Source organism: Pseudophryne corroboree, chromosome 5 (genome assembly GCF_028390025.1).
Source record: "Pseudophryne corroboree isolate aPseCor3 chromosome 5, aPseCor3.hap2, whole genome shotgun sequence".
Taxonomy (NCBI): Eukaryota; Metazoa; Chordata; class Amphibia; order Anura; family Myobatrachidae; genus Pseudophryne; species Pseudophryne corroboree.
Window position 1 is genome coordinate 338177172 of NC_086448.1, and position 22838 is coordinate 338200009.

The following is a 22838-nucleotide window of genomic DNA, read 5'->3' on the forward strand; positions in this document are numbered from 1 at the left end:
TTCCCGCTTACTGTTAGTAACCGCCTGTTACTGACTCCACCCACTGTGCCGTGGACAGGTTTATGCTGCCACCACCAAACTCCTAACCTGCCATGGCGTTTGGAACCATGGTTCTGCTCTGTATGCGTCGACACGTCGCCTTACCACACCTGTGTGGTGTTGACGAATCCCCACTAGTCACTTGACTAGGCCGCTACCGGTAGCTGGCAGAAAGCGGAGCTTGGAGACGCTGGGTGCTCCCTGGACAGCCGGAGAATGGGGCTATGTTTGGCATAGCCCTGCAGGTCACAAGATGAAGTGGTCTTCTTGAGGCAAATTGTATTTATTTGCAATAGTTCTAATGAGAACTTTTCCCTATTGCTAGGGGAAACGGCATACAGCAAGATGTTCACAGCAGAATGAAACTGGCATAATACACTCTGAAGCTCACAGGCCTCCTCTTTTTATACAGTAAAATCACAAACCACAGTCCTTTCCATCCAATCAGGATATCTTACAAAATATAAATAAATTAAATTTTAAAAGGATATAAGTGCATGAAGCAATTTCCTCCTTCCTGTCACACACAAAGTTTGGTATAATTTAAACTACAATTCCTACCACCCGGGAGTTTACACTTCGCCATTGATACATTAAACACATAGCTTCAAAATACAAATGTTTCTGTCTCATTCACATCTCCATGCAAACCCAGTGTTTGGGATTACAACAGGAAAGGCTGCAACAAAACAGTCTTCCTTCCACCTTCGTTTGTATTTCAAAGAAAATGTTTTGGCCACCAACAGGCTGGCTAATTGACACTTACTTGTACCTAGCAAGTCTGGGACTAGGACAATTACCATTCGACTTCCTATGCAAAAGTGTCTCAAGAACTATTTTCAAGACCTTTTTAGAAACAAAATACCTTGTACTTTTCTCATAAGTGCCCTGTCCATACAGTTCTATAACCATGCAGTCCATCATTCTTCAACTGCGCACGGCGCAGTGATATAACATATGACACATTATTAAACAAATTTTAAATACCCGGTGCCTAGCACCCACAATACATTTAAAGATGGCGCCTAGCGCCAGTGCACAGTTTAAAAGTGGCGCCAAGCGTCCTTTGTCCTCCTAATGACGCTGGGCACTAGGGGTTAGCCCCTTCAGTGCCATGGCCTCCATTGTCCATGTGGTCACCAGGGGCTGTCCGACCACACTTACCCTAAAACTTCAGCGTGCTTCACTCATAGTAGGCCCGAGCCCTAGCCTCCCACAGACACAATATACAAACAAGACATTATTTACCATTGTAAGTCTTCACCGCATGAACTGGCTTAGGTAGTGTTTAAATCATACGTTGGCTTTAATAACTTGTATATTGTGTCTGTGGTGGCTTAGGACCTCCTACAAGTGAAACACCCTGTATTATTGATTATGCTAAAAGTATTGGTAGACTGAGTGCTAGTTTGAGTTCCAGAGTCTGCACAATTGTACTAAGTGATTTGAGGATCTGTGGTCCTTCTCCGCGGGTGGTCTTCAGTATGCCTCCGGCCGGGATCCCGGTGACCAGCATACCAGTGCCGGGATCCCGACCACTGGCATGCCGACACATATTCTCCCTCATGGGGGTCCACGAATAAAATAACGCGTGAGACACCATGCCCACAGCGTGCGAGCGCAGCGAGCCTGCAAGGGGCACATTAGCGTTCGCCCAGCTGTCGGTATGGTGGTCGGGATCCCGGTGCCGGTATGCTGACCCCCGGGATCCCGTCCGCCGGCCACTCATACTACACCCTTTCTCTACATGTGGTGGCACACTACTGGGTTATAAATACACACTAAAAGGGGTGTATTGTATAATGGGCACAGTGATAAAATGCTAATTGTGACTATAATATAAAGCTCTGTGTTCACTACTCACTACATCAAGACCTGGTGGATCTGTGGGAACACAGGTGGTCATTCCGAGTTGATCACAGCCAGCAGCTTTTAGCTGCTGCTGCGATCAACAGTCCACGCCTATGGGGGAGTGTATTTTAGCTTAGCAGGGCGGCGATCGCTTGTGCAGCCCTGCTAAGCTAAAAAAAATTCAAGCAGAAGTAGAGCAGCCCTGGACATACTTACCCTGTGCGATGGATCCAGCGATGATGGGCCTGGCTTTGACGTCACACCTCCGCCCTCCGTTGTCCTGGACATGCCTGCGTTTTACTCACCACTCCCCGAAAACACTCTCCAACGGTCCGGATCCGCCCATCCACACCTCCTTGCTGTCAATCTTCTTAGTGGTCGCCGCTGCGACCGCTCCCGTTGGTAGTCGCGACGTAACCCGGCGACCCCTGTCGCTAGGCAATGTCACACACGTGCACTGCGCCCGACGCGCATGCGCATTCCGCGCCCATTCGAACTGCAGCGAAAAACCGCTGCGTGCGAACGGGTCGGAATGACCCCCACAGTCCTGATCCTTTTAAAACACAAAACACTAGGATATATGCAGTGTCCCTGACAAACATTAATAGAAAATTCTTCAAGTACTCCTTAACTTGAAGGGCGGGAGTAAAAAAAAAAAATTGTTCATGTAGAGAATCAGTCTAACATTATGAAAATATTTGAAAATACGGAGTGGTATTTTATCTGACTGTTGTCAGTAATTTGTAAGGGTAATGTTTTTGATGTCATACTGTGGATTATGATACCCACCCCCTTTTTTTGTAAGCTCCCATCATTCTCCATGTTGCCCCACTGTGATCACTGCATACTTGCCTACCTGACCCACTCCATGAGGGAGAAAATGCTCTGTTCCTGGACTTTCCTGGTAATGTATGATTGCCATCACCTGTGGTGAGCTAGTTAATTGATAAGAAAGGCGTTTCACCACAGGTGCTGGCAATCATACATTACCAGGAAAGTCCAGGAACAGAGCATTTTCTCCCTCATGGAGAGGGTCAGGTAGGTAAGTATGGATCACTGACTCCTTGGAGCTGAGTCTATGGGGAAATCAATCAGCCACAGTAAAATCTTTACTTATTGTGTCTATGTTCCCGCTTAACGCAGGGGTTCACAATTAAGACTCAACATTTTACCTTACAATAGGGATTCACCTGCTCCGGGGCTGCAAGAAAAAAGCTGTATTAAAGCCTATGGAGTGTTAACGCAGGCTTAATTGAACAGCTAATTGAATAGAAAAACTTGATCACCTGGCTTCATTAAATTGCATTTAGCCACATTAACCCCTGTAAATAGGTTATTGCAGCTAATTGAATTCCCTCCCTTTGTTTGGATTTATTGGGGTAGATGTAGTAACCTGGAGAAGGCATAAGGAAGTGATAAACCAGTGATATGTGCAAGGTGATAAAGGCAGCAGCCAATCAGATCCTAACTGTTAATTTACATATTGGAGCTGATTGGCTGGTGCCCTTATCACCTTGCACATATCATAAAAATTATCTAGAAAAAAAAAAGGAAATCCAAGAAATGGTTATTGAAAACCCCCCAGCAGTTGATGGATACAGTATATACAATGGAGATGCATGGGTCACAACTGAGCTTTGTGATATATTTACAATTCCGTTGGTCATCGCCTACAATTTATGTATAAAATAACAGTATTTATTAGACATCGATTTTATGAATCATTTGAAATACAATTGCTACTGTATGTCCATTGTATTTTTCCGTCTAAACCCCATTGCATTAGGCATTTAGAATACAATCCAACATCAGAGCTCTCTGCAAACTCGTCCAACTAATGGAAGTCTAGTAAAGTATTCAAAAATAGGAGGGGACTTAACACTATTTTCCGCCTAGAAGTATATTTACTAAAGTGTGGGTTTATAGACGGTGAGTTGTTGCCGATAGCAACCAATCAGATTCTACTTATCATTTATCTAACACCTTCTAGAAGATAAAGCTATAATCTGATTGGTTGCTATGGACAACATCTCCCATTCTATAAACCTGCACTTTAGTAAATATACCTCCTAGTTTCCAATAGCTACACTAGGTTGAACAAGTTGATGCAGCTGATGCTATAGCAGTTGAACACACAGTGTAGGACCCCCTGCCATAATGGCAACTAGCCCTCCACTGGTCAGCCTAGGGCTGTAATTCCTAGGGAAGTGGGGATTCCCCCAAAAGTGGGGTTCCCCTAAAAAAAACATGCCTTTTCTCCACAGCATTGGGGATTTAGGTGCAAACATAATAGTATAGATAAAGTTCAAATAATATTGTTCTTTATACGTAGACTTTAGGTCAGAGCAAGCCTGTCCGGGCATGATAGCACTTGTCAAACCACAAGTGTCAGCATGCCTGGACATCACTGGCCTGGTGACACCTGTCAAAAAAATAATAAATAAAAGACAGGACTTGCATACTAACTGATGTAATATTTTATTTTAAATAAACCCACGCTGACACATTTACCCATTTATAACTAAATTACAAAATGAAGGGGTCAAGTTCCCTTTGGTTCTTGTAGCATTCCGAATCTTGGCAAATGAAAAAAACGTTGCAACTCCTCCTTCCAGAGCTCCATCTCGAATGGGAGGTCACTCAGGAACGCTCTCCATAGGAGACTCTGCTGATTAATCACAGTGTGGGAACTGCTGCAAAGTAATGCCATAATAATTTGGCAAATAGAGAATTTTGTGGCATATGGATCCTTGGTGCTGCTGTTGTATTTTCTAGTAGATATTCCGGTCTGGTTTAGTCAGTTAGCTTGTTGCCTATTAGGATGACATTGCATCTACTACAAGTCTATTATATCTTCTCTATACATGCTGAGGCTGTTTGACACTAATAAGTACATGTCTTATAAAATACTCTATGCTGTGAACTAAACTGGGAAAGGGCAGACGGCTGTGTACTGAATTTGTACATTCTGATTCATTTTACATTTATATTACAGTGACTAGCTGTTATTATCTTTAGTTCTTTTTCCAATAAATGTAAAAAATAATGGACACAACGAGAAATGAAACAACCCCCTTACCTCTAAAGGCATAATACTGAACCTTTCATGTTACTACTTTAACACATGCAGCCAAAGTTCAATAGCACTTTAGTGTATATTTATATATTATAGGAGCTTTCATTTACATTTCAGCATTAAATGTTTTTTTATTTCTTAAATTCTTATATTGAGCCTTATGTTTATAGAGAAGAGTTTACTGCTTCACCCTGAGTAAGCTAAAAGGCAGCACGGTCCAGAGATCACAGAAACTTTGCTGGAAACAATAATCTGGAGATGGTTATTTTAGTGCTAAAATAAACTACAATAAAGCACACTACGAAATGCGCAGTATTATTGCTACCACAGGTCAAGTTACAGAACGTTTCTGCTTTAACATATAGTGGTTACAAAGCACACAATATACATTTTTGACAACAAAGCATCATAAACACTTTCCAAGAAGTGTACAGTAAGTAAAACAGTATAAGTCCGATGTTGTTCATAGATTTGGTACTATTACAGGCTCAACAAACCCATAATTCACTATACCGGTGCAGCCATTTGTTCAATTACACTGAATGAGAATTCATTGTCGTCTATGGGGGTCATTCCGAGTTGATCACTCGCTAGCAGTTTTTAGCAGCAGTGCAAATGCTATGCCGCCGCCCACTGGGAGTGTATTTTAGCTTAGCAGAAGTGTGAACGGTTGTTTCGCAGAGCGCCTGCAAAAAAAATTTGTGCAGTTTCTGAGTAGCTCAAAACCTACTCAGCACTTGCAATCACTTCAGACTATTCAGTTCCGGATTTGACGTCACACACCCGCCCAGCGTTCACCCAGCCACGCCTGTGTTTCTCCTGGCGCACCTGCGTTTTTCCTAACAGTCCCTGAAAACGGTCAGTTGCCACCCAGAAACGCCCACTTCATGTCAATCACTCCGCGGCAAGCAGTGCAACTGAAATGCATCGCTAGACCCTGTGCAAAACTGCATAGTTCGTTGTGCCCGTACGCTGCGCGTGTGCATTGTGCTGCATATGCATGCTCAGAGCTGCCATTTTTTAGCCTGATCGCTGTGCTGCGAACAAATGCAGCTAGCGATCAACTCAGAATGACCCCCTATATCTACTGCATGCAGATAAGAATTAGAAAAGATATCATATAATGACCTTTTACATGCACAGTAATGGTTCCCTGTTTGGCTAAAGAGGTTTTGGTTGGAGAGAATGAGAGGCGCTCGGTGTTGTGAATACGCGCGTTACTGAGTATTACGGTACAGTAACATCTCAGATTTTCCACTGAACTTCCATGAGTTATGAAGGGAAATCAGATGTGGCTGGATGTGGGGCCTAATTCAGACTTGATCGCTCCTCTGCAAATTTGTAGAGGGCTGTGATCAGATAGTCGCAGCGTGAAAACCTGCCATTGTGCGAATGCATGCATACGCCGTGCGAAAACTTTGTCAGACAGTAGACAGCTGCAAATCCGTTCGCAACTCACTCACCTCAAATTATTTTTCCAGTTTGTAAAGCCTATGCGTAGCCCAGGACTTACTCCTGCAATAGAATCAGGCTGTTAGGGGCCAGAGCTGACATCACACACCCTCCCAGAAAACGCTTGGGAACGCCTGCGTTTTTCCTGACACTCTCACAAGACATCCAGTTACCACACCCAAACGTCTGCTTCCTGTCAATCATCTTGCGTATGCCTAGCGATCAAAATTTTCGCACCATTCTGTCGCTATTTGGTGTCGAGCCTCTGCATTGCGGTGCATACGCATGCGCAGTAGTTCAATAATCGGCCACTGTGTGATTTCGCACAACAGCGATCAGGTCTGAATCGGGCCCGTTGACGGTAACAGGGCATGCAGGTTCTATTTATACACTAAGTGGAGTGCCGGTCTAATTGGATTCTATCTATCTATCTATCTATCTATCTATCTATCTATCTATCTATCTATCTATTATTATTATTATTATTATTATTATTATTATTACAGGTTGAGTATCCCATATCCAAATATTCCGAAATACGGAATATTCCGAAATACAGACTTTTTTGAGTGAGAGTGAGATCGTGAAACCTTTGTTTTCTGATGGCTTAATGTACTCAAACTTTGTTTAATACACAAAGTTATTAATAATATTGTATTAAATGACCTTCAGGCTGTGTTTATAAGGTGTATATGAAACATAAATGAATTGTGTGAATGTACACACACTTTGTTTAATGCACAAAGTTATAAAAAATATTGGCTAAAATGAGCTCCAGGCTGTGTGTATAAGGTGTATATGTAACATAAATGCATTCTGTGCTTAGATTTAGGTCCCATCACCATGATATCTCTTTATGGTATGCAATTATTCCAAAGTACGGAAAAATCCCATATCCAAAATACCTCTGGTCCCAAGCATTTTGGATAAGGGATACTCAACCTGTATTATTATTATTATTATATTTTATTTATATGGCGCCACAAGGGATCCGCAGTGCCCATCACAGAGTACCTAAACAAATGAGCAAAACAAGAAAAAAAAGAATTTACAGTTTGAGACAATATAGGACAAGTACAAGGTATATACAGAAACCCAGGGGTTAGGGGCCATCAAAAGAAGTATTGAGTATAAGATAGTGTAAGTAAGAGACGGAAAGCCACATGAGGGGAGAAGGCCCTGCTCTTGTGAGCTTACAATCTAAAAGGTGAAGGGCTAACATACTGGGGTGACAAAGAAGGGGTAATATATATGCATGTCTACCAGAGCCGTAACTAGGTATGTGCCAGTGGTGCCTGGCACACAGCGCAGATGCGTTGGAGGTGCAGGACCACTGGCAACACCCGACTGGCCGCTCCGTCGCCGTTGACACCGCTGCACTGTGGGGTCTGGCCCACGTCCCCACCGCCGTCACCGCCCAGCGCACCTAGCGCCCAGCTACATTGCAGCGGGAGGTTCCTGATTTTTAAATGAGCCTCTCGCTGCCCCGCATACCTTGCCTGTCCTTCCAGTTTTTAAAGCAGCTCCTCCGTGTAAATCCGGACTGCGCATGCGCAAGTCCGGAAATGTGGGGGCGGAGCCTGCACTGAAGAGGTCACAGCCGGCTGCCGCAGACAGAGCACACAGGGCTGTGCACACAGAGCCGGGCAACCTGAGCAGAGGCAGGAGAATTATCAGCAGAGCAGCTGGTCTACTGACGGCCACTGCTCTGCTTCACTGCTGCTGGCCCCGCCCACCATACTCACAGGGCTGCGTGTAAAGGTGGGTACACACTAGTAGATATATCTGCAGATCAATTGATCTGCAGATATATCTATGGACAGATCGGGCAGTGTGTTGAGCATACACATTGCCCGATCCGTCGGGGACTGACATCATGAACTGGGCGGGCGTGTACACACGCCCGCCCAGTTCAGCTGTCAATCACCGCCAGCCGCCGCAGCATGTGTACGGGCGGTCGGCCGACTGCCCCGTACACACACAGCGACGCACTAATATATCAGTAGATATATTGGCTGACGGCTGTACTGCGTGGCCGACGCGATACGTCTGTGAACGACGGAGTTCACAGACGTATCGGCCGTACACACTGGCCGACGGACCCGCGATATATCAGCCGTTCAAGAGAACGGCTGATATATTGGCCAGTGTGTACGGGCCTTTAGACACAGCCCATCTTACCTCTTCCTGCTCCTCCTCATGTGCCTGCCCAGTACTGTCTCCCTCACCACACCGTCCCAGGTCGGCTCCTGCTCTTCACAGGAAGAAGCAGCAATAGCCAGGTGGGTGCTGTATGTGCTAGGGGTTCCATGGGGAAGGGGAGATGTGTATAATGTGATTGGTTAAGGTGGGGGGGAGGGTATTTGGGCTGTGTGTGCTGTGCATAATATAATGTTATATGGTACTTTGTTTAATATGGGGGAGGGGGCTGTGTGAAATGTAATGTGCTTCCTGGTGTTATAATGGAGAGGGGGATGGTGCAGTCAGAGCTGTATTAACAGCAGTGTAGGCCCCTGGGCACAGCAATGTACTGGGCCCCTTACCCATCCTCCAGCAGTAGGGGTGGGGGTTGCTATCTGCGGCAGCTTTGATGCCCCGCGGGTGGTAGGGGGTGTTCTATCTTCCGCTCAGCATGTAGGACCTGGAGCAGTAATTTCTGCTAATCACTCATTTTACTGCAAAGATGGAGCAGGAGGGAGAACACTTAACTGTAGAAGGAGGATTGGGATGAATCAAGGGGCCCTGGAACATGACTTTTAGAGTGGTAGGGAGTGTTTAATACGTAGGAGAGGGGTGGATAGCGGAGCGGGCTTATTATTCATCATTTTCCAGTGGGAGGGCAGCATGCTTGACTGCAGATATCTCAAATTTCTGAAAATAAATTTCTTAACTTTGAATGGGATAAAAAACTAGATAGTTTCTCCTTTCAGGAGGTACTGGGGACTTGGGAATCAGAGTTCCGGAGCCAGAACAATCCACCAAAGAATTTATAAAACTGCATACCAGGCGTGTAGAGCTGGAGCAGGGACCAGCTGCTGGAAGGCTGATATCTCTGATTCTGGACATAGTAGAGACAAGCTGCCAGTATCCCCCAAACGGGTAGAGTCACAGCTTTTGGAGTATACCCTCAGAAAAACTCTAAGTCAGACAGAACCCGAGATATCTGGCTGGGAATAGCAATTAACAGGCTTGGATGGGGACCACTGCTTTGAAGTTGGATATCTCCGGTTCCCCATCTCCGATTTTCAAATATCTGGTACCCCTGGAAAGAGGAAACCCTCAGCTATCAGTCTAGGACCCTTAGAATCCTGGGGCCCTTGGGCAAGTGCCCATTGAGCCCATACGAAAAGACGGCCCTGCGTGCAATGTATAATATAGTGTGATATGGTGCTGTGTGTACTATCTGTAATATGGGGGAGGAGGGCTGTGTGAAATGTAATGTGCTACTCAGTGTAATATTGAGGGGGAAGGGGGGTGCTGTGTATAATGTAATGTAATGTGGTACTGTGTGTACTGGCTGTAACATGGGGGAGTGGGGCTGTGTATAATGTAATGTGATATTTGGGTCTGTGTGTGCTGGCTGTAATATGGGGGACTGGGGCCAGGACCGTAAGTAGGTGTTTTCCAGTGGTTACTGGCACACAGCTTAGATGCACTGGAGGCGCAGGATCACCGGCAACTCCCGCCTGTCCAATCCGTCGCATTGTGCGGTCTGGCCCACCGCCGTCACCACCCGGCAGCTAGCTGCATTTCCTGGCTACCTCTCACATAGGTAGCCGGGCAGTGCTGCAGTTCCCCCTCTGCTCCCCCTCCGCACACACCCTATGTGCTGGGAGAGATTACGTCTCTCCCAGCCCGCCCCCTGCCCACCCACAATGGAGAGGCATGCTGGTTCGTCAAAGGTGAGTATCTCTCTCTTTCCACCACCCCCCGCCTGCCATAATGTGTAAAAAAGGGGTACTGCCTGCTCTAATGTATAAAAAAAGGGGGGCTGTCTGCCATAATGTGTAAAAAAGGGGGAGTGCCTGCCATAATGTGTAAACAAGGGGGACTGTGCTGCTGTAATGTGTAAAAAGGGGAGTCTGCCTGCTTAATGTATAGAAAGGGGACTCTGCTGCTGTAATGTGCAAAAAAGGGGACTCTGCTGCCATAATGTGTAAAAAAGGGGGACTCTGTCTGCCTACTGTGTAAAAGGGAGCTCCACCTGTCTAATGTGTAAAAGGGGGACTCTACCTACCGTACTCGGTGGGTCATTCCAAGTTGATCGCACGCTGCCGATTTTTGCTGCGCTGCGATCAGGTCTCTACTGCGCATGCACCACATGGCGTCGTACGGGTACAATGCGGATTGTTGCTGAGCTATGGATTTGATGAAGAATCCATACGCACAGCCGATCGCAAGAAGATTGACAGAAAGAGGGCGTTTATGGTTGTCAACTAACCGTTTTCTGGGAGTGGTAGGGAAAATGCAGGTGTGTCCGGAGGGCAGGTGTGTGACGTCAATTCTGGCACCAAAAAGACTGAAGTGATCGCAAGGGCTGAGTAAGTTCAGACCTACTCTGAAACTGCACAAAATGTTTTTGAAGAGCTCGGCTGCACAGGCGTTCGCACACTTGCAAAGCGAAAATACACTCCCCCGTGGGTGGCGACTATGCGTTTGCACGGCTGCTAAAAACAGCTAGTGTGCGATCAACTCGGAATGACCCCGTCTGTAAAAGGGGGCTCTGCCTGTCATACTGTGTAAAAGAGGCTCTACCTGCCTAATGTGTAAACGCTAGCTCTGCCACTTCCCTATGAAGCCATGCCCTATATTTTTGGCATGCGCGCCTAAGGCGCGCACTGGCCCTCTTTTGTATAGGAAGGGCACCGATGCCGTTTTTCGCACACAGTGCTAAAATGTCTAGTTATGTCACTGCAGGGGCTATGTTTAATGTAATGTAATGTGGTACTGGCTGTAATATGGAGGAGTGGGGCTGTGTATAATGTAATGTACTATGGTGCTGTGTCCAGGCCATAAATAGGGTGGGGCAGCTGGTGCCTTGCGCACCGCGCACTTTTCATGTTGGCGCACCATCTACTCTTACACTTATTGGCCGGCTCTGTCTGCATTGCTGTCGACAGTTGCAGCGCTGCCTGCTTTGTATATTACAGCAGGCAGCGCTGGGCATCCCGAGTGTCAACCTCTGTGTGGTGCGCAGTGCAGCTGGAGTTGTGGAATAGTGGGTCCCAGAGCTGCTCACGGAGGAGGGTGAGACGTGGAGCTGCGGGTTGTGCTGATGCGCTGCTGTCTATGCACACACACACACACACACTTATCTCTCCTGGGTGTAAAGGGCTCTACCTGGCGTAATGTGTATAAGGGGCTCCCTGGCAAAAATGTGTATTAGGGGCTACCTGGCATTATGTGTATAAGTGGCTCTACCATGGCGTAATGTGTATAAGGGGCTCTACCATGGTGTTATGTGTATAAGGGGCTCTACTGTGGCGTAATGTGTTTAAGGGGTACTACTGTGCAGTGTAATGTGACTAATGTACACAACTATGCTGGGTAATATAATGTGAATTCTGTGGCCACGCCCTTCTCATGAAGCCACGGCACTTTATTTTTTTGATGCGCGCCTCTGGCATGCACTGTCCCTATTCTGCATATTGGTGGGCTAACCAATTCTTTTTCTGGTGCCGAAATGTCTAGTTACAGCTTTGGCTGTGTTTATAATGTAACAGAATATGGTGATATGTGTACTGGCCATAGGTGTGCGCAGGGGGGGTGCCTGGTGCGCACAGGCGCCCTTAATGTCCGGCACCCCTATCTCACATGCCTGATGCATCGATCGCCGAGCAGGCTGATTACTGTCCCCTCTGTGCTGCACCCTGTCAGGACTGCATTACTGACCGGACGCCTGGGTTAATCAAGGGTGCCACTGCCACCGGCTTTCAAACTCCCGGCTCCACCTCCATGTATAAAAACAGCGTGATGTAATTATGTCATGCTGCTCGCACGCCCACCCGCCACATGCCCACCTCTCTCCTTCTATGCTATGCCAACGCCAGCCACTGATGAGTATCAGCATGCAGCCAGCGTTCCTCTTAGGAAGACAAATGCAATACTGGCAGGCGGCCGGCAGCAGCATTGACACGTCACTTGTTTTTCCAGCAGCAGCAGCAGTACTAGTCTGCGACTGTCAGTGAGTGACTGACTTGTAAGTAAGCTGCTGCAGCTTGCAGGGGAAAGAGAGGGGGAGCCAGACCAGGCTGAGGAGGAGCACTGTAATTGCAGTGAGTGCCATCAGGGGTGTTTGTTTGGTGCACTCCACAACATCTGACAATGTTACTGCTTTATTAGGATTGGTACAAGGGTGGATATTTTATATTGCGATGCCTGTCAATAGATGGCGCTAGACACATGCCCAAAAGGCGGTGCTAGACACACCCCTCCGACAGTGCACCCCCTAATAAAATGTGCTGCGCAGGCCTGTGGTACTGGGTGTAATGTTGGGACCGTGTATAATGTAATGAAATATGGTACTGGGTACAATATTGGGAGGGGAATTGTGTATAATATAATGTATTATGGGGGTCTGTGAACTGGGTGTAATATGTATATACTGTCCGTTTTTCTCACAAATGTACAGGGTATCTTAAGTTAGTGCACCTGTATTATTACTGTAATGTACCTACAGTATTACTCTTTTTTTTTTTTTTTTGCTGCTCTTAGTACTATAGTTTTCACCTGCCATTGCAGGACACCCCCCCGAGTGGCTATAGGTAGTCCTTGACACACCCTTTCAACAATTCCAAGTTGATCGCAGCAGGAAATCTCTTAGCAGTTGGGCAAAACCATGTGCACTGCAGGGGAGGCAGATATAACATGTGCAGAGAGAGTTAGATTTGGGTGGGTTATTTTGTTTCTGTGCAGGGTAAATACTGGTTGCTTTATTTTTACACTGCAATTTAGACTGCAGATTGAACACACCCCACCCAAATCTAACTCTCTCTGCACATGTTAAATCTGCCTCCCCTGCAGTGCACATGGTTTTGCCCAATTGTTAAAAAATTTCCTGCTGCGATCAACTTGGAATTACCCCCATGAGCATACCTCCCAACTGTCCCGATTTTCGCGGGACAGTCCCGTTTTTGGGGGACTGTCCCGCTGTCCCACCCGGGGGCCACAGTGTCCCGCAGTGTGTGGGGGGGGGGGGGGGTCAGTTGGGAGGCTCTGTAAATCGCTGCTCTGCTTAGCAGAGCAGCGGTGAATAGACGCTGTGTGCAGCGTCTATTCAGTGGAGTCAAAGGGAGAGGGAGCATGCCAGCTGCTCACAGAGCGCTGGGCATGCCCCCTCAGTGACGAAAACGGGGGCGTGGCTCGTGATCGCGGGTCCTCCGTGAAGCCACGCCCCTTTTTCATAGGCCACGCCCCTTCTTGGGAGCGCCGCTCGAGTGTCCCGCACCACAACAACAGAAAGTTGGGAGGTATGCCATGAGTAGGATGGTTAGATTTAATATAGCAATAACTATCATCTACATAATATCAATCTTCATATTTTAGAAGTAAACACCTAGCACTGTGGCTTTTTAAACTTGTGTGATTAGAGAAGCAATATTAACTTGGTTGCCCTAGTTTTTCCTTTAATTCTGGAGGGTCAATCCTCACAGAGTCTGGCAAACAGGAGATTAACAGAGGATTTCCCTCAGAACACGTTTATGATAGATTATTACCCAATCCTAAAGGTATTGCTCTTGTCGGAGTCTCGGTGCGTACAATAATAATATTTGCTAAATGTTAAAGATTTAACTTGACAATCAGCAGTGGTTTAGCATGCACTCCAATCAGTAATACCACAGTAATACACACATGGAGAGTATGAAAAGGGCATTCCATTTAAGCAATATTCACAGCTACTGTATATATGGGGTAATTCCAAGTTGATCGCAGCAGGAGTTTTGTTAGCAATTGGGCAAAACCATGTGCACTGCAGGGGAGGCAGATATAACATGTGCAGAGAGAGTTAGATTTGGGTGGGGTGTGTTCAATCTGCAATCTAATTTGCAGTGTAAAAATAAAGCAGCCAGTATTTACCCTGCACAGAAATAAAATAACCCACCCAAATCTAACTCTCTCTGCACATGTTATATCTGCCTCCCCTGCAGGGCACATGGTTTTGCCCAATTGCTATAAAAAATCCTGCTGCGATCAACTTGGAATTACCCCCATACGCAATATATATTTTATTCTACTTTTATGCATTTACATTGTAATCATCTTTTTGTTGCCTATTTATAATTTTATCCTAGTAATAATAATTATTAAAGGGTAATTTTACTGAAATATTGCTAATGATAAAGGCAATATTTGTATATTTGTAATAGAACTGTTCATGTTAACTCAAAGAAACTCAGTTGCATGTTTCAGAGAGTTTTTCCTTGGTAATTTTAATTATTTTTCTGTTATCATGCAAATCATTGCAGTGTAGGACTATATAGATATTTGGGATGATTCAGAGTTATTTAATTAGGATGGTATTCAAATCCGGGGGGGGGGGGGGGGTCTGGATGCTGACAGTCAGGAAGCCGACAGAGGCTTTTCGACGCTCAGAACACCAACGGTTTTTGCTGAGTGTTTTAACCATACCCCTAACCCACCCACCCTGCAGCCTAACCTTCCCCATCCCCCCACGACCTCACCCTAGCCCCCCCTAGTGCATAACTCTAACCCTCCTCCCGGTGCCAAACCCTAACCCCGCCTCTAGTGCCTTGCCCTAACATTATCATAACCCTAATCCCAGTATTGCTGTTGGGATTCTGAATGTCGGGATACCGCTGTCAGCATTCTGATCCTGGTTCCCGATTTCCGGGCTCCTGACCACATCCCATTTATTTCATTTATTTGTGTGCGTCGATAAATTTCCTATTAATCACCAATTAAACGGCAACAACTTCTCTAAAACAGAAATAACTCCTCATATCGCATACGTAAAAAATGATAATGGTTGCTTTAATAGACGCTTGCAGAAGAATAATCTATGCCCAATCGATGAAGATAGCACCAATCAGTGTCGGCAGAGTATTCACAAGCCAATAACAATTGGTCCACTAGTGCCTGTGACCATCATCCTCATCCTCATCGATTATTTGCACCTGCCTCTATCCACCTGCAAATAATATGGTTAAATGTATTTTTTCAATTTCTGCCTGTGTTTATAAATGTGAAAACATGTCCTTACTATACTTGGCTTACGTTATAACAAACTCGTCACACTCCTTCAAATCCATCCTGGCATAGGCATGATAAAACAAATCTGCATGGTCGCATATGCGTGTGCAAACTGGCAAGTGCAAGATGTGATATGTACTAACTTTGCTACAGCCCCAAGGAATTACTGTACTTTACCCAAGTGTTCCCAGGGCCACCGAGAGGAGGAAAGGGAGCAAGTACTATTTACCCGGGTCTGTTGAAGGGGCACGGTGGTGGGGCCCATGTCCGCATTCCCCTTCCGGTAGGGAGAAGGAAGAAACTGCTGCTGCAGAAGCCTCTCTCCCCAGCTAACACACTCGCTAGGCTAGGCTAGAGAGAGAGGCTGCTGCTGCGACAGCAGTCAGCCCTACAGTATCTTCCTGCATTACTTTATTTTTACATTTACTTTTTTTTTTTATTAGTACTCAGTCCATTTGTTGTTATATTAATAACGTTTTGGTCCCTAGACTGTAAGCTCTCACAGGTAGGACCCTACATCCTTTCCACTGACATTGTTTGCAGTGAGCCCGCACTCTGGGCTGCTCTGTTCCCTCCTGTCTGTTCCTCCCAGTATGATGGGTCTTTGACTGCTGTTATTATCTGTCACTAACTTATTGTAATTCATTTTAAGTTAATTTTTCATAATTTAGCTAAGTCAGGTTCTCAGTCTCTCTATTTTTAATTATTCTGAGTGTGTGAGTAATGAGGATGAGACTAGGCAGAAGCTGCATTGGCCTGCATCATAATGCATTAATGTATCATCTAAATCTGGGCGCTGTTGAGTAAAAGGCAACTGTTAAGCTTTATCCATATCCTGCAAATAAACTTGGTCATCAATCATGGTGCACTAATGCTTTGTGTGCCCCATCTTCCAACGCAAATGCTGGCAAAATGCTCTATCACGGCAGTTTGCTAATTAAAAAAATGGTTAACATCAGAGGAATTTCTGATTCAACCTTGTTCCAGCAGTTTACCACCATCCCCATAGACCTTCATGGGGACTGCAAATGTGCCAGATGTCAGGATTTCAATATCAGCTGAATGTGACCATCTCTGGAAGGCATTATGAAAGCTTTGCTTGGTCAAGGTGCATGAGCGGCCCTTTGCCACACATATCATGTCCTCCTTTTGCCACCAGTGTTAGGCTGACAGAATAAGGCACATGTTATATCTGCCCCGCCCTGCAGTGCACATGGTTTTGGCCAATTGCTAACAAACTTGCTGCTGCGATCAACTCAGAATTAGGCCCATAATTTCCTCACCAAGGAAGAGGAGTTCTCTCTCAGTAAATTACTGCTATGTGCAGCAGTTCAGTACATAATGATAATTACCACAGCCCCACTGCCACAAGTGATGAGTAGCTCACAAGGCGGGCCGTGGCTAAGACTTCTCATGTTCGATGAATTAGGCATTCTGGTTCAATCCTTAAGCTAATCACAGCTCATCATAGAATGAGAGCCATGTAGTCTTGACATCTTCCCAGTGCCCACGTAGGCTGTGCTGTCTTAACTCCTGTAATGTGATTGACTGCTGAGCCAATGACGTCTTGATTCCCTGAGATTCTTGCCTCTCCTAATTTCTTCAGCTAGACTACCTGTGCCTCTTTGTGCTTGTACTCTACCATTCGGGTGCAACGTGCCTCATGGCACTCTCATTGTATTTACTGCTCCATTTTCTGGAAGGTCAGTAACTCGCTGTATCTCATAGTGCAAACAATTAACCCATCAGATCTCCTGGTGCCTTGCACCTCACAGCACATTACAGTATCTACAGTACTACCATAAACCTTACCTCCTAGTCATTCTGTGCCCCATCAAGTCAAGCGTGTTAGTCACTACACCACCTGACCTCCTGGTACCTCAAATCTTTTTTCCGTCACATCACTGCTAGTTACATCAGGTGCCTACTCAGAGGGCCGTCACATACAGGGCTCCAACAGAGAAGCCCAGACATATTTGCAAGGGTCCCTGGCAAATACCTGTGCCCCATTAGACTCCACATCTCTGGAGAAGCAGTGCTGAAACAGTACTAACCAAAGCTGATACTGAACATCCCTAATAAATAGAGCACTATGTCACAAATACATTATAATGTGATATTTGGACTATTGCAATAAGTTGTAATGTTATGTTTGAAATGTAGCGCTCTCATGTTGTTGTGTCTAATGGCAATTACCATACCGTATTCTAAACCTCGAAAAGCCACCCTTGTTATAGTAATCAACATACAAATATGATATATGTAAAAGGAATAATTTCAATAAAATATGAAATCACAATATTATGCACCACCAGGCTTACTACTTAATTTTACTGAGCAAGAGGTATTGTAATACTGACAATTCTGTTTGTAACCCACTCTATTTTGGTATCTGGCACATGAAAGCGTAATGGATTTTGTGAAGTGTCCAAACTACAATCAAAATAACAATTAAGTACTGTAAAATATCTAAATATTTTGCAACTCACCTACCATGTTCTTTCTAAGCCAAAATGTGTTTACAGAACACAACATTTTTATGTTACAAATGCAATAAATTGTTTTACCTGAGATCAGGGCTGCCAAGAGAAATCCTGGGCCCCGGTACACCAACTTCCTGGGCCCCCCGCACCACCCCTGGAGGGGGTGTGACCACAGCATGCTGGGGGCATGTCCACACCTCTTTGGGGGCGTGTCTAGCACATGAGAAGCACCCACTCACAAGAGCATGGCATGCCTCCCAGCCAGGGCTGGAGAGAGCCTGGCTGGGCCCAGGTCCTCTTTAGGGGGCATGGCCTAATCACAGGAGGCGGGGCCATGCACCCTTAGTAAAAAATACAGAAACAAATTGTATTTTAAGCACTTCCCTGGCCACACTGCAGCCCAGCACACAGCAGCGTGTGCTGGGCTGAGAAAAAAAGCTGCAGCTGCTGCTTCCAGGTGAGAAGGGAGTGGGGACCTGGGCCCCCACTGGGCCCCTCCATCAGACCTGGGCCCGGGTCATTTGTACCCTCCCCCCCTCGGCGCCACTGCCCGAGATTGAACTGTATATATATATCATGAGCCCATCGGCAGGGATGTGTACCACCGATATGCCTATGAACGTCATTGTTCAGAGGCATACTGCATTAGCTGTGCAGCTTAGCCAATGGCTGATATATCTGCAGATATATAGGGCCATCTAGCTGTGACATCACAGTTGGGCGGGCAAAAACTAAATGCCCAGCTGGTGTACATTTACCTTGATCGGCCACCCGGTCGGTGCAATGGTTGGTCCACCGACGTGTCGGTCTGGTATATACCCAGCCAAAGACCCAACATATTGCTTCTCAACAGGAGGATCAAAACAAGTTAGGGATATTTATGAGAATACCCTTTTCCCTCCTCTAATTTTATTTATACCCTCTTGATTTTAAAATATACATAATAAAAGTAACATTTTACATAAACAATAAGAGTGCTTCCAAAAAGATGTTTACTTGTTTGGCATTTCTCTGTTGCAAAAGTATCCCTTTCTGAACTCCCATATTTTAGAAGTTGCTTGAATGGAATGGAAAATGCTTAATTTGCATATTGCAGTTTTTCCATGAGAAAGACATGTTTGGAAGAAGGACACTGTAAGTGTATCTATTTAACAAACATACACAGGACATGTGTTATATTCAGTTTTACACACAAAGAAAAGCAAGGGCATACCTCTCCGTTTCCCACAAGTTGGAACAAACGTGACAGGTCCCTCAACGAATATAGGGGGTCATTCCGAGTTGTTCGCTCGTTATTTTTTTCTCGCAGCGGAGCGATTAGTCGCTAATGCGCATGCGCAATGTCCGCAGTGCGACTGCACCAAGTAAATTTGCTATGCAGTTAGGTATTTTACTCACGGCATTGCAAGGTTTTTTCTTCGTTCTGGTGATCGGAGTGTGATTGACAGGAAGTGGGTGTTTCTGGGCGGAAACAGGCCGTTTTATGGGAGTGTGTGAAAAAACGCAACCGTTTCTGGTAGAGATGAGCGCCTGAAATTTTTCGGGTTTTGTGTTTTGGTTTTGGGTTCGGTTCCGCGGCCGTGTTTTGGGTTCGAACGCGTTTTGGCAAAACCTCACCGAATTTTTTTTGTCGGATTCGGGTGTGTTTTGGATTCGGGTGTTTTTTTCAAAAAACACTAAAAAACAGCTTAAATCATAGAATTTGGGGGTCATTTTGATCCCAAAGTATTATTAACCTCAAAAACCATAATTTACACTCATTTTCAGTCTATTCTGAATACCTCACACCTCACAATATTATTTTTAGTCCTAAAATTTGCACCGAGGTCGCTGTGTGAGTAAGATAAGCGACCCTAGTGGCCGACACAAACACCGGGCCCATCTAGGAGTGGCACTGCAGTGTCACGCAGGATGTCCCTTCCAAAAAACCCTCCCCAAACAGCACATGACGCAAAGAAAAAAAGAGGCGCAATGAGGTAGCTGTGTGAGTAAGATTAGCGACCCTAGTGGCCGACACAAACACCGGGCCCATCTAGGAGTGGCACTGCAGTGTCACGCAGGATGGCCCTTCCAAAAAACCCTCCCCAAACAGCACATGACGCAAAGAAAAAAAGAGGCGCAATGAGGTAGCTGTGTGAGTTAGATTAGCGACCCTAGTGGCCGACACAAACACCGGGCCCATCTAGGAGTGGCACTGCAGTGTCACGCAGGATGGCCCTTCCAAAAAACCCTCCCCAAACAGCACATGACGCAAAGAAAAAAAGAGGCGCAATGAGGTAGCTGTGTGAGTAAGATTAGCGACCCTAGTGGCCGACACAAACACCGGGCCCATCTAGGAGTGGCACTGCAGTGTCACGCAGGATGTCCCTTCCAAAAAACCCTCCCCAAACAGCACATGACGCAAAGAAAAAAAGAGGCGCAATGAGGTAGCTGTGTGAGTAAGATTAGCGACCCTAGTGGCCGACACAAACACCGGGCCCATCTAGGAGTGGCACTGCAGTGTCACGCAGGATGTCCCTTCCAAAAAACCCTCCCCAAACAGCACATGACGCAAAGAAAAAAAGAGGCGCAATGAGGTAGCTGACTGTGTGAGTAAGATTAGCGACCCTAGTGGCCGACACAAACACCGGGCCCATCTAGGAGTGGCACTGCAGTGTCACGCAGGATGTCCCTTCCAAAAAAACCCTCCCCAATCAGCACATGATGCAAAGAAAAAGAAAAGAAAAAAGAGGTGCAAGATGGAATTGTCCTTGGGCCCTCCCACCCACCCTTATGTTGTATAAACAAAACAGGACATGCACACTTTAACCAACCCATCATTTCAGTGACAGGGTCTGCCACACGACTGTGACTGATATGACGGGTTGGTTTGGACCCCCCCCAAAAAAGAAGCAATTAATCTCTCCTTGCACAAACTGGCTCTACAGAGGCAAGATGTCCACCTCATCTTCACCCTCCGATATATCACCGTGTACATCCCCCTCCTCACAGATTATCAATTCGTCCCCACTGGAATCCACCATCTCAGCTCCCTGTGTACTTTGTGGAGGCAATTGCTGCTGGTCAATGTCTCCGCGGAGGAATTGATTATAATTCATTTTAATGAACATCATCTTCTCCACATTTTCTGGATGTAACCTCGTACGCCGATTGCTGACAAGGTGAGCGGCGGCACTAAACACTCTTTCGGAGTACACACTTGTGGGAGGGCAACTTAGGTAGAATAAAGCCAGTTTGTGCAAGGGCCTCCAAATTGCCTCTTTTTCCTGCCAGTATAAGTACGGACTGTGTGACGTGCCTACTTGGATGCGGTCACTCATATAATCCTCCACCATTCTATCAATGTTGAGAGAATCATATGCAGTGACAGTAGACGACATGTCCGTAATCATTGTCAGGTCCTTCAGTCCGGACCAGATGTCAGCATCAGCAGTCGCTCCAGACTGCCCTGCATCACCGCCAGCGGGTGGGCTCGGAATTCTGAGCCTTTTCCTCGCACCCCCAGTTGCGGGAGAATGTGAAGGAGGAGATGTTGACAGGTCGCGTTCCGCTTGACTTGACAATTTTGTCACCAGCAGGTCTTTCAACCCCAGCAGACCTGTGTCTGCCGGAAAGAGAGATCCAAGGTAGGCTTTAAATCTAGGATCGAGCACGGTGGCCAAAATGTAGTGCTCTGATTTCAACAGATTGACCACCCGTGAATCCTTGTTAAGCGAATTAAGGGCTGCATCCACAAGTCCCACATGCCTAGCGGAATCGCTCCCTTTTAGCTCCTTCTTCAATGCCTCCAGCTTCTTCTGCAAAAGCCTGATGAGGGGAATGACCTGACTCAGGCTGGCAGTGTCTGAACTGACTTCACGTGTGGCAAGTTCAAAGGGCATCAGAACCTTGCACAACGTTGAAATCATTCTCCACTGCACTTGAGACAGGTGCATTCCATCTCCTATATCGTGCTCAATTGTATAGGCTTGAATGGCCTTTTGCTGCTCCTCCAACCTCTGAAGCATATAGAGGGTTGAATTCCACCTCGTTACCACTTCTTGCTTCAGATGATGGCAGGGCAGGTTCAGTAGTTTTTGGTGGTGCTCCAGTCTTCTGTACGTGGTGCCTGTACGCCGAAAGTGTCCCGCAATTTTTCTGGCCACCGACAGCATCTCTTGCACGCCCCTGTCGTTTTTTAAAAAATTCTGCACCACCAAATTCAAGGTATGTGCAAAACATGGGACGTGCTGGAATTTGCCCATATTTAATGCACACACAATATTGCTGGCGTTGTCCGATGCCACAAATCCACAGGAGAGTCCAATTGGGGTAAGCCATTCCGCGATGATCTTCCTCAGTTGCCGTAAGAGGTTTTCAGCTGTGTGCGTATTCTGGAAAGCGGTGATACAAAGTGTAGCCTGCCTAGGAAAGAGTTGGCGTTTGCGAGATGCTGCTACTGGTGCCGCCGCTGCTGTTCTTGCGGCGGGAGTCCATACATCTACCCAGTGGGCTGTCACAGTCATATAGTCCTGACCCTGCCCTGCTCCACTTGTCCACATGTCCGTGGTTATGTGGACATTGGGTACAACTGCATTTTTTAGGAGACTGGTGAGTCTTTTTCTGACGTCCGTGTACATTCTCGGTATCGCCTGCCTAGAGAAGTGGAACCTAGATGGTATTTGGTAACGGGGGCACACTGCCTCAATAAATTGTCTAGTTCCCTGTGAACTAACGGCGGATACCGG

The 22838-nt window shown here is 46.2% G+C and overlaps 1 protein-coding gene across 6 annotated transcripts in view; it reads left to right on the forward strand.

The window, feature by feature from the left end:
• The window catches only part of PDE1C (phosphodiesterase 1C), a 1445089-nt gene that overhangs the window by 862589 nt on the left and 559662 nt on the right, over positions 1 to 22838 (forward strand). Inside the window, exon 1 of one of the 6 annotated variants that reach the window (XM_063922567.1) lies at positions 13857 to 13887. The exons of the other annotated variants lie outside the window; for them this stretch is intronic. The gene's annotated coding sequence lies outside the window, so the exon portion shown is untranslated. Of the gene's footprint in view, positions 1 to 13856; positions 13888 to 22838 lie in introns of those variants that run through there. 6 annotated transcript variants of the gene reach the window in all.